We start from the raw sequence: 12,700 nt of genomic DNA, 5'->3' as shown, positions 1-12,700 counted from the left end.
TTTTTTGAGACGGAGTCTCTCTCTGTCGCCAGGCTGGAGTGTAGTGGCTCGTTCTCGGCTCACTGCAACCTCCGCCTCCTGGGTTCAAATGGTTCCCCTTGCCTCAGCCTCCCGAGTAGCTGGGACTACAAGCATGTGTCACCATGCTCAGCTAATTTTTGCAGTTTTAGGAGAGACGGGTTTCACCATCTTGGCCAGGATGGTCTCGATCTCTTGACATCGTGATCCGCCCACCTTGGACTTCCAAAGTGCTAGCATTACAGGCTTGAGCCACCATGCCTGACCTCCACAAATATATATATATATGTATTTTTTAATTCAGAATGTGTGATTATATAAGAAAGAAAGAAACAAGATAGAATAATTTCTTATTTTTCAAAGACTCCTCTCCTTCAACTATCATTTAAGGAAGCATTCTGGTTTTCCCAATTAGGCTCTGATAAAACATTAGGAACAAGTTTAGAATTCTGAAATCACCTACACTTCCTTCTCAAGACCAGTGGAATTTCACCCTAAGTGAAAAGACACAATTCTAAATAGCTTTGAAATGTGATTTTTAGCACGTGAGCCTCTTAAGTCAATGCTGAACATTACTAGCATTACAGAGAAAGAAAAATACGAAGCGGGTAGATTAACAATACAAGGACTTGATAAAGAAGCTTCTTTGCAGATGAATAGGAAGGGCCACCTAGTCCTAGTGTGACATCAATAGAGATACTGTGGTGTAGCACAAGCCACTGCAGGTTAATGAAAGAGACAGGAGAACCTGGAGGGGAAAAGGTGGCAAAAATGACAAAAAAAGGTTCAATGATAAAATGTAGGGAAATACTGAGAGGTCAGAATACCTCTCTAGGAGGTCACAAAAAATGACTAGTAGACACTCGATCAAGGTCTGTAACTTCAAGTTAAAAACATAAATGAAGTAAGGGAGCTATTCAGAATCTCTGAATATGGTAGGGAAAAGATCAGTGCCTCGGAACTAAAGAAAAGCTACTTTGATCTTATATTTTGGTGGCAAAAGGTTTTTTAATACTTTGAACAATTGGACAATAGGCTTAACACCTAAGGGAAGCCCATGAATGGATCTTAACTACAGACAGGGTATGAAAGGTTGGAGATGAAATCAACCAGATCCAGGGACTAAGTTGCTATCACAGTGGTAAGAATTAAGATTGTCCTTTTGCAAGTAACAAATATTCTATCACTTAAAAAAATTCAAAATACTTTGTTTGCTTAATCAAACATACGAACTCCTTTGGTGCCTTTTGAAGATTACCGTCACAGTGCAAGTTCAACTTTAAATGAGTGTGAAATAATAATGGGACTATGCATTGGGTATTAAATGCATAGCTAGAGGATGTTACATAATGAATTGTGCTTATTGAAGGTTCACTCACTATAGATTCTGTAAGCATGTGTTTGTTTCATCATAGCTCCTTTGAGTAGATTCTAATTAGCCACATCAATGTAATAAAATGACTAGGTGCTTGCTACTCCTTACCCTTGCCTACTACTCATTACTGACTGTCTTGAAATGTTTAGTCATTCGGTACTTAACTGGGTTAGAAAAAGCAAACAAAAGCTCTGCTGAATGCTACTTACTTGCCAACACATTCACTGGCAATTTTACCCAAATTCTATAAGCACAGCGGATTGCAAAATATTTTAGCTAGAAATGCATGGATTTAAAGTGTCCTTCACTTGTTCTATCAACCTCAAACTAAATGCATGCAGATGAAGTCTGGTTTTGTGAAAAAGTCTTTATATACATTCTTATTTCCTTTAGGCTGGGAACTTGGTCTTTGGGAACTTTTATAAATCCAATGTATGCTATTTATCAGAGAGCTTCTAATATTTATTTTGTTTTATTTAAAAAAAAAAATCAAGAAAAACGAAACCACGAAACCACCTCCTTTCTTTCTCATAAATTGCAGCTTTGAAAATTCTTTGTTCTGTCTACCTACTAAGCAACTACTTAACATTGTGTAACTAGTATAACCTATACACAATAAATTATAATAAGTACTTTTCTATATGCAAGATATAGATGTAGTATTTTAAAGTCACATGTATAAGTTATTTTATTCCATCAATTTTAGAACTGAAGGATTTAACACTAAGAGAAGTTTATAACTTGCCTAAGATCTTATAGTTATTTGAGTAACAGTCAGAACTTAACTTCATGTCTTTCTGATACAAATGTTCATATTTTTTAACACCCTTTTACACTGTCTCATATTTACACCATAGAGACTTATGATCCCTATACCAGGAAATGTATATGACTTTATTCCATTTCCATTAATGTACTGATCTTCCCTTGTAATCAGAGACAGTGCCTCATTAACCTCTGTGTCCCAGTGTAATATTCGACTTGTTGTACACAGTAAATAATTGATGAGTAAGTGGTCACTGCTATAGTTTGAATGTCTTTGTCTCCTCCAAATGTATGTATTGGAAACTTAATCTCCAAAGTAACAATGTTGGAAAGTGAAGCCTAATGCAAGGCAGAACCCTCATGAATGGATTAACGCCACTATAAAATGGCTCTCTGGAGTGAGTTCTCTTTTCCTGCTCTTATGCCATGGGAGGAAAGAGCAAGAAGGTCCTAACCAGTTGCCAGTGTCTTCTTCTTGGTCTTTCCAGCCTCCAGAACAGTGGGAAATAATTTTCCGTACTTTATAAATTACCAAGTCTCAAGTATACTATTATAGCAGCACAAACAGATGAATGATATCACTAAGGATGTGAAATAGGAAATTTCTTTTTTTCTATTCTATTAGAGGTAAAACTTTATTTTCTTGCAATTATGATGTACCTTGTTCTTTTAGAAAGTTTGAGGTTCCATTTTCACTGCCTCCCTTTTCCAAACCTTGACCAGATCCTTGACATATGGCCACAAGGTTATATAATAGAATAATGGCTTTGTAGTCTAAAAATTTTGATTTCATATTATAATTTCTCAGTAACTTTGTGGAACTGGACAGGTTTCTAAACTGTGTTGAGTAAAACCTCATAATATAAAACTGAGGGTGTAGATATAGGTGGTGGTGTGATATTTAGCCCCAAACTGGTACATATAGTAGGCACTCAATAATGTGATATGTGATGTCTTATTACCAAACATCTTAAGTATAACCAGTTATGAGACATATATAGTTTAATAATAAACTTCAGGGAATATGTTTATGTACATGATATTACCATGGACCAAGTCTAGTCTGAATTTTTACTAGAGTTCGATACTAGTCTAGTAGCAATAAAAGATATAATGTCTCTGCTCTCAAGTGGCTCCAAGTGTAGTGGGAAACACAGGTAATGGAAAACAAATAGTTATACAACAATATGCTACAATCATGGTAAGAGCAGAGTGTTATGGGAACACAGAGAAAGAAACAATTTACTTTCCAGGGTCAGAGTAACCTCAGATAAGATAATTTAGAGGAACAATTAATTTAAAAAAAAAAAAAAAAAAAAAAAACACACAATTTTCCAAAGAACAGGTAATTCTATTGTGAGCTCATTAAACAAAGACAATACTAAAAGCCCAGAATTTTCCGTAAGCTAGAATGTAACTAGCTTCCACTGTAGCATAAAGACCCAGAACCATGACAGCACTTTCTTTAGTATTAATTTATTATTAATTTTATGATGTGATATATAGGCAAACAAGTGAAAGATGAAAGGGCCAACATTGCTGACTTAAAGAGCACTGAACCCCTTACCGGAAAATAGTGACTTTGACCACACACTTTGAGAATAGATCACATGAGTCTTAATTTTATGAAATGTCTCAAATTTTGGCTCGGTGCCATCACTGATTTTTATTTGAAGTCACATGCTAAAAAAGAAGAAAAATAAATAAATGTAAATATCATCAAAGAAAGAAAGGCAGGAATTTTTCCATGAACAACAGGCCAGAATTCCAACATCATAGTAGCACAAGCAAAGGTATGAGAATGTCACCAGAGTTCAGTGAGTTTACATAGATTTACCTCAACTTTTTCTGTGTTTAGTGGATTTAAAGAGAATTGTGTGAAATTAAATAAGTGTCTAAAAGGTATTAAGGAAAATTATATTTTTTCTTTCAAATTTTAAATTACGAAAAGATAATTGGAAAAAAATGTCTTTGAGACCCACAGAAAGTACACCACCAAGTGGGACACTTATGTAAACTGTGGACTTCGGTGATGATGATGTGCCAAAGTAGGTTCATTAGTTGTAACCAGAATACCACTCTGGTTGCAATGTTGATAATGAAGGGGTTGTGCATGTGTAGGGACAGGGGCATATGGGAAATCTGTGCACCTTCCTGTTAATTTTGAGGTGAGCCTACCACTGCTCTGAAAACATAAAGTCTTAAATCTAAAATAAAAATGTTTCTATAGCCATTATTTTCCATCCCTGTGCCTGTTTTCTTAACTCTGAAATAAGATGGTTTTATCACCATTCTAATTCTACAATTTATTTGTATTTCTAGAAAACTAAGACTTTCAGCATCACCAGCCACATTGTCTGGTCTTAAAGAGCCATGGAAGCACCTCCTCAATTACAGATTAAGTGAGCCATGATAGTGGAATAATCTTTTAAATTGCAGTGATTTGAGCTTTTCCAAAAATTGCAGGATAGTTATTTTTTATTTCTGTTGTGTTGAGGTAGATTGTTTTAAAATGCAATGATGCAACGGATACATCCATTGAAATAATTACAAAGATTATTTTATTTTATTTATTATTTATTATTTATTTTTTATTTTTGAGGCAGAGTCTGGCTCTGTCACCCAGGCTGGAGTGCAGTGGCACAAACTCGCCTCACTGCAAGCTCCGCCTCCCGGGTTCACGCCATTCTCCTGCCTCAGCCCCCAGAGTAGCTGGGACTACAGGCACCCACCACTATGCCCAGCTAATTTTTTGTATTTTTAGTAGAGACGGGGTTTCACTGCGTTAGCCAGGATGGTTTCCATCTCCTGACCTTGTGATCCGCCCGTCTCAGCCTCCCAAAGTGCTGGGATTACAGGCGTGAACCACCGCGCCCGGCCTACTAATGCTATTTACAAACTTGCTATCTTTACAACAGTTCTAGTTATTAAATGCACATTATGTGCTTCTCATTGTCATTCTCTTTACATATTTCATTTCATTTCATCCCCACAGCCATCTTATTAGGTAGGTATTATAACTGTTTCTATTACACGATGATGAAAGTAAGACTCAGAAAAATGGAAGTGATTTGTCAAGAACATAGAATGAATTCATATCCCAGGCACAATTTTAAGCTGAGTCTTTTTGATTGCACACCACCAATCACTTCTCTTAATCATGACCTTCAGATGTAGCAGTAATAGAAGAGTTTATTTATAGTTCTGTATTGTTTGGATGTTGCCCTAAGAGCTTATTACATTTGTGGACAGTAAAATAATCGATATTTCTAATTGTAAGCCATTTATATTTGTGATAATATATGTATAATAACTCCATGAAGTCAGACACTCGGTCTGGCTCTACTATCATGGTTTCCACCATAAGTTGAAAGCACCTGGCATATAGTAAGTCTGCAATAGGCACACAATGTACACATTCACCAAATCATTGAATTTTGCTGGACTAACAACAGCATCAAAAAGGAAAGTTTAACTCAACAGAAATAAAAATACGATTTACTCATCTTTTGTTCAAGGATACTCATGCAAGCCCAAAGATAGGCATGGATTTACAAGCACAACCCAAATTACCTTAATAACACAGCAATAAAATCCGATCACAATTCCCTACAGAGATTTTGCACTCCAGTGACTAGTGATTAGAACTGTCCTTCCATTCAAGCACATTAATTGTATACTCTGCATCTAGTAGTGACGCAGAAGTCTTGGGTTTCCCTAAATGGATGGTATTACTTTAAAAAATTAAACAATGAAACAAATGTAATTCTCATATAGAATAAGCAAGTAACAATGGCAGCAGTAGACCCAAGGTGCTTGGTTATTAATATTAATCTAACACTCCCTCAACCATCATATGCTACTGTGACTATGTAGAACCTATTGGCAGTCTGAATATAACTTTTAAAAAAGACTCTTCCTTAAACAATTAAAATAAAGAGAAGACTTTCACCACAAAATGTTCATGCATGCAAAAAACCTTATTTGTTTTCGTAACCAATAGAAAATTGGTTATAAAGGCCGGGGCGCGGTGGCTCAAGTCCCTGTTAATCCCAGCACTTTGGGAGGCCGGACGGCCGGATCACGAGTCAGGAGATCGAGACCCTATCCTGGGCTAAACTGGTGAAACCCCGGTTCCTCTAACTTAAAAAATAAGAAAAACTAGCCCGGGCGAGGTGGCGGCGCCTGAGTCCCAGCTACTCGGGAAGGCTTGAAAGGGCCAAGGAGAATGGCGTGAACCCAGGGAAGGCAAGGCCTTGCAGTGAGCTGAGATCGGCCACTGCATCCAGCCCTGAGGGCGACAGAGTGAATGACTCCCGTCTCAAAAAAAAAAAAAAAAAAAAAAAAAAAAAAAAAAAAAAAAAAAGAAAATTGTTATAAAAAAAAAAAAGCTGGCTTTGGTCTCAGATTCCCACAAATCTGTTTACTTCCTCCACCAAAGTCCATATTTCCAAATTGTCTGTGTTACAAATTAGACCTAGACAATATTCCCTATGAAGTTTTATCTAATAGGAATACTAGACCTTCAGTTCTATGAGACATTTCTTACCTGTCGGTTTTAAGAGAGGGGGTGATATCTCTATGATGTTCCCAGGCTTGCTCAGGGTTGAACTGGCTTATTAAAAATTCCTGGCCAGGCTCAGTGGCTCACGCCTGTAAAAGCACTTTGGGAGGCCAAGGCGGGTAGATCAACTGAGGTCAAGAGTTCAAGATCAGCGTGGCCAACATGGTGAAACCTCGACTAAAACTCTGCTGAAAATACAAAAATTAGCCAGGCATAGTGGCACATGCCTGTAATCCCAGCTACTAGTGGGTCTGAGGCAGGAGGATCGCTTGAACCTGGGAGGTGGAGGTTGCAGTGAGCTGAGATCATGCCATTGCACTCCCGTCCAGACAACAGGGCGAGACTCTGTCTCAAAAAAATAAAAAATAAAATTCCGTATTGACTTGCATTAATATAAATTAGTAGGTAGAGAACACAATCCAGCACAAAGTACAAATTTTTATTCAAATAATTCTATTAGCGTAATTATCTTTTTTGAGGAAATTAAATGTACATTATTATACTTGATGTGCCACAAATTATAAAAGCAAAAATTTCACTTGTAAGTTTCTGCAGTTCTCCAGTGATTAGCCATATTGTGCCCTGGAAACTAAAATTAAATGCATAAATTAAACCAGTGGGGGAGATAATAACATTGTAAAGGGGGTCCAGATTTGCTACAGCATATTGTTTACCTGAGGCTCAGCCTTAGAAGAGCCACTATGGGTTCGGTCACACAAGAATCAAACCAGGTTTCCCATAGATCTGAGCTAGTGACTGAGATAATCACTTAGAATGGCACTCCACTAAGGGAAAATTCTATCTCTGATCAAATCATATTTATGCAAATAGGTCTCTTCTGCCTACTTTCTGAACATTGTTCAGTCCCTTAATCTTGTGATACTCAGGGTATGAATTCAGCAGCAAGGTATTACATAAATTCAGCACTATGGTTAATATTCTTTCCAATTTATACAAATGGAACTTGCAGCTCTTAGTTTTCTAAAGTCACACACATACGGAGACATAACAAGGATGTTCACTGGAAGTAGCTTTTTGTTGAATTTATAATATTTGTATTAGCTACATATAGTGATAATTGCTCCCCAGATGACAAGCCTAGGGAGTACTCAGTCTACTAGCTAATGATACTTAGTTGGATGGAGAGATCATTCTGATACTAAGCTTAAAAGCAAATGAATAAAAAGAAACATGAAGTTCCCATAACGTTTTATTCCCCTCTGCATAGTCGTTCTTTCTGATAAGATGGGAGATAAGTAACAAAATAACACCATGTATTAGGTTTTCCTTTGAGAGCCCCAGGCACATAGTGAAACTCAATTTAAACACAAATTCTCTGACTCCAAAAGACAAAATGGGTAGGAGTAGGAGGCTGTCTCCCCAGCAATGTTGGTACCATAGCTTCATCCAATATTCCCCATCAATACCTGAACACCCAGCCCATAGATGTTCATTTCAGCCACATGTTCTTTTTAAATAAAATCTGCAATACTAGAGTAGGAGAGATTTTATGGCATAAGCTAATAATAATTATTATTAATACAAAAGATGGATAATAAAAAGGATAATAAAATTTAAAATTCAGCAGCAAATGTGACAATCTTTTAATCTCATTTCAAGGCTCGCCCGAGAGCATTCTTCATTAAAGAGGCAGAAACAACCAGTGCTAGCACAATGGATGCATGGTGGCAGGTATGGAAGCTACAAATGGGTCCAATATCATGGGCATATACTCACCAAGTCAGGAGATACTGCTGTTGTCTAATGCCCAAACTGCCAGCAACAGAGACCAGTGCTGAATCCTTGACAGACACCACACCTCAAGGTGACTAACCAGCCTATTGATGGTATTTTGAAATTCATTTCTGGAGGGGTCAAGAGATTTATTTTGACTGTATACAATATATATTCAGTGTATGGATTTACTTGCCTTTTCTGCCCACAGAACCATTGTTTGAGACTTTCAGCATATTTGATCCAACAACATGGGGTCCTAATAACATTATATCAAAAAAGATGCAAACGTTACAGCAAAGATTTGTGGGCTTGTGACCATAATGTTCAAGTTGTCCTATCACATACTGTATCACCCAAAGCTGTTGGTCTGATAAAGCTAGAGAATAGAATTTGATGACACAATTCAGGTACCAGCTTGCAGATTATACCCTGAAAGGGAGAGAACCATCTTCCAAGATGTAGTATGTACTCCTATGAGTGATCCTTATATGTTATAATGTCTCCAATAGCAAAGGTGTTGCTATGGTATAAATGTTAGTGTCCCACCCCCCATCAAATTTATGTACTGAAACCTAATCACAAAGATGATGCTATTGGAAGGTGGGTTAGGGGAGGTGATTAGATCACGAAGACAGAGCTATCATGTATTGAGTTAGTGCCCTTATAAAACAGTCCCCAAAAAGCTGCTTTGCCCTTTTACACCATGTGGAGGACACAGTGAGAGAGTGCCATCTGTGAACCAGGAAATGGATCCTCAGTGGACACTGAATCTGCCAGTGCCTTGATCTTGTATATCCCAGCTTCCAGAACTATGGGAAATAAATTTCTGTTGTTTGTCAGCCACCTAGTCTACAGTATTTTGTTATAGCAGCCTGAATGAACTAAGGCAGATTTAGTCCATGCTTTCGTATTAAGAAGTAAGTGTTCTGCTATAACAAATACCTAAAAATGTAGAAGCAGCTTTGAAACTGAGTAATAGGTAGAGGTTGGGAGAATTTTGAGCTGTATGCTCGAAAAAGCCTACATTGTGGTGAACGGGCTGTTACAGATGATTCTCATAAGAGCTCAAAAGCAAAGGAGGAGATCTGTAGAGAAAGTCTCAGTCTTCTTAGAGACTACATCAGTGTGAATACAATGTTGGTAGAAATATAGAAATATGGACAATAAAGTCTATTCTAATGAGGTGTTAGACTGTAATGAAGGACATATTACTGGAAACTAGAGGAAAAAGCAATCCTTGTTGTTAAGTAACAAAAAACTTGGCCAGGAGGGTGGCTCATGCCTGTAATCCCAGCACTTTGGGAGGCTGAGGTGAGCGGGTCACAAGGTCAAGAGATCAAGACCATCCTGGCCAACATGGTGAAACCCCATCTCTAAATACAAAAATTAGCTGGGCCTGGTGGTGCACGCCTGTAGTCCCAGCTACTTGGGAGGCTGAGGCAGGAGAATGGCGTGAACCTGGGAGGCGGAGCTTGCAGTGAGCCGAGATTGCTCCACTGAACTCCGGTCTGGGCGACAGAGTGAGACACTGTCTCAAAAAAAAAAAAAGAAATTTCAACCTGTGACTGGCACCTGTGCACTTTAGGTTCTGTGCTGAGATAATCAGCTTGCCCTTACTCAAGATAGCATACAACAGGTATAACTGGTGTACAAGAGGTATAACTGGTATACATCAGACAAACAGATGAATGGGACAAAATAGAAATCATGGAAATAAATTTACACAGACACCAACTATTCAATGGGAAAATGAAATACTTTTTCAGCAAAACAACAATTTAGTAACTTTATAAATTATTATATAAAATTAATCTGAACCTCTACCTCATACCATACACAAAAATTAATTCAACAGCAATCGTAGACCCAAATCTATATGAACAAAAACTATTAAGCTACAAAGAACACAAGACAATAATATATTAGGTTAAAAATAAGATAATCATCAATTGAATTTAATCAAAATTAAAAGCTTTCCTCTTCAAAATCCATCATTACAAAAATGAAAATTAAGTGAGAAACTGGGAAAACTTTATGTTCAATACATATACTGAGAAAGAAGTTGTACCCAAAAGGTTTAAAGAACTTTTACAAATCAACAACAATATAAAGGTGCAAAAATAATGTGCAAAAGATTTAAACAGATACTTCAAAAAGGAAGATCCAGAAATTAATTTAAAAAATTATATTAAAATGTCCCCAGTGTCATTAATCATCAAGGAAATAAAAATTGTTTGGGATAAGAGAAATGCATATTAAACACGAAGAGTTTCATTCACTAAAATGGAAACTTTAAGATGGACAAATAGTACTGATAAAAGATGAAAAATGGTACAATCATTTTGAAATATTGTTTGGTATTTTCTCATACCCAAACCTATAAATGTTTACCTTATGATACAGAATTCCACTCATTTACCAAAAAGAAATTTAAAATATGTACACAAAAATATTAGTACCAAAATCTTTCTAGTCGCTCTGGTCATAATCTACAATAATCAAGACAGTGTGAAACCGGACAGGTGACAAATTATTCAAATAATGGTTGCTTATCTAAAAGAAAGTCCATTTAATAGGGAAGATTTTTTCAAGAAATAAAGTGCTGGAACAATTTTACAAATGTAGTCAGAATAGCTCGTATTTCAGATACAAGTTATTTTGACTACATTTGTAAAGATTCTGCATTTTTAGCAGAAGAAGAGTTAAACAAGTTGTTGTATACAGTGGAATTCTACTAACCATTTAACACAAGGAATGAAGTTTTGTTATATGTGAGAACATGAATGACTCTCAAAAACAGTATTATGAGTAAAAGAAATCAGGAGCAAAAGAGAAAATATTGTGTAACATAATTTACATGAAGCACAAATAGGAAAAACTAATCCATGAATGTCAGAAATAAGCCAAATGTTTGCCTACAAACATTTGGGGCTAGCGGTTGAGATTGACAAGAAAGGCTCAGAAGGGAAATTTCTGGGCTCATGGAATTACCTATATCTCAATTAGGATGTTGGTTACATGGATATATGTTTGTCAAAACTCTGAATTGTCCAGTTAAGATCTTTGCATCTGCTACATATAAATGTTCTTCCCAGTGAAATTAAAGAAAATGTGCAAAAAGTATTCTAACTTTGGAATGTGAACTTAACAATAAAAAAATTTATATTATACCAAAGTAATCTTTAAGTGGAATATGGAAATTTCAAGTAGAAATAATAAATGGATTCGAGGAGTTTTACAAGTAATCTCAATAATAAAAAATGAACTATTGGACAAAGTTTTCAATTTCTTGCTGATTTGACCTGAAAACTTGTATCAGTGACGGTAACATAATATGCCACAACAAGAACACTGATGACACTAAGGTCAGAATGGTTTATGAATGTCATGAATTTAAGCAGTATTTAAGATTAGCCATTGCACAAAAGAAACTCTTAATTCTCTGTTCATACTTGAAAAATAATTCCAAGAGCTTTTCTCATATTTGACAATTCTGAAATATTATCTTACATTATCAGTAATAAACAATGAAGCAGAAATAAACTTCTCTAAACTATCAATATTAAGGAATAATTTCAGATCAACCTTGATAGAGGAAAGACTTAATTATCTTTCTGTTCTCCACAGAAAATGATAGTACAACGATATTTATAATATAAAAAAGCGATCAAAGAGTATGCTGCCGAAAATGCAGGAAAAATGATTATAGATGACTGTTAGGTCTTTAATTAATAAATATATTAGGTTATTCTGCATTTTGTGATGCAGTATATTTTAGCATTTTAAATTTGCAGCTTTTATGGTTTCACATTTTAAACACATATTTACTTCCTATTCAATTTTACAATCATAATTTTATCATCTTTTTTCTTAATAAGGATACAGAAAATGACATTAGATTTAATCTCGGTAAAGCCTAGATCTGTCTCTGCTACAACTCTGGACTACCACTTCTTTCAAGGGTCAGTCTTACAGGTGACAATAACTCATCATTACATTCCCAGGGTGCTGCACCACTCCTTGTTAAGTGTTCTTCCCACTCCTACTCCAACCTCCCACCAACTACTCCTCTCCATAGCTTCCCTATTGCATTAATAGATTAATTCCACTTGAAACACTTGAACCTAAAGTTCAAGAACAGTGTTATGATTTTCTTACCATCTCATCTCCCTCTAAACACACAATCCACACTATGCTTTTGAGATAGGAGGTGGAACTTGACTCTGCAGGTGGGACTTGGA

Source organism: Rhinopithecus bieti, unplaced genomic scaffold, assembly GCF_001698545.2.
Source record: "Rhinopithecus bieti isolate Rb0 unplaced genomic scaffold, ASM169854v2 scaffold_1422, whole genome shotgun sequence".
NCBI lineage: Eukaryota > Metazoa > Chordata > Mammalia > Primates > Cercopithecidae > Rhinopithecus > Rhinopithecus bieti.
Note: the sequence above shows the minus strand (reverse complement) of the source record.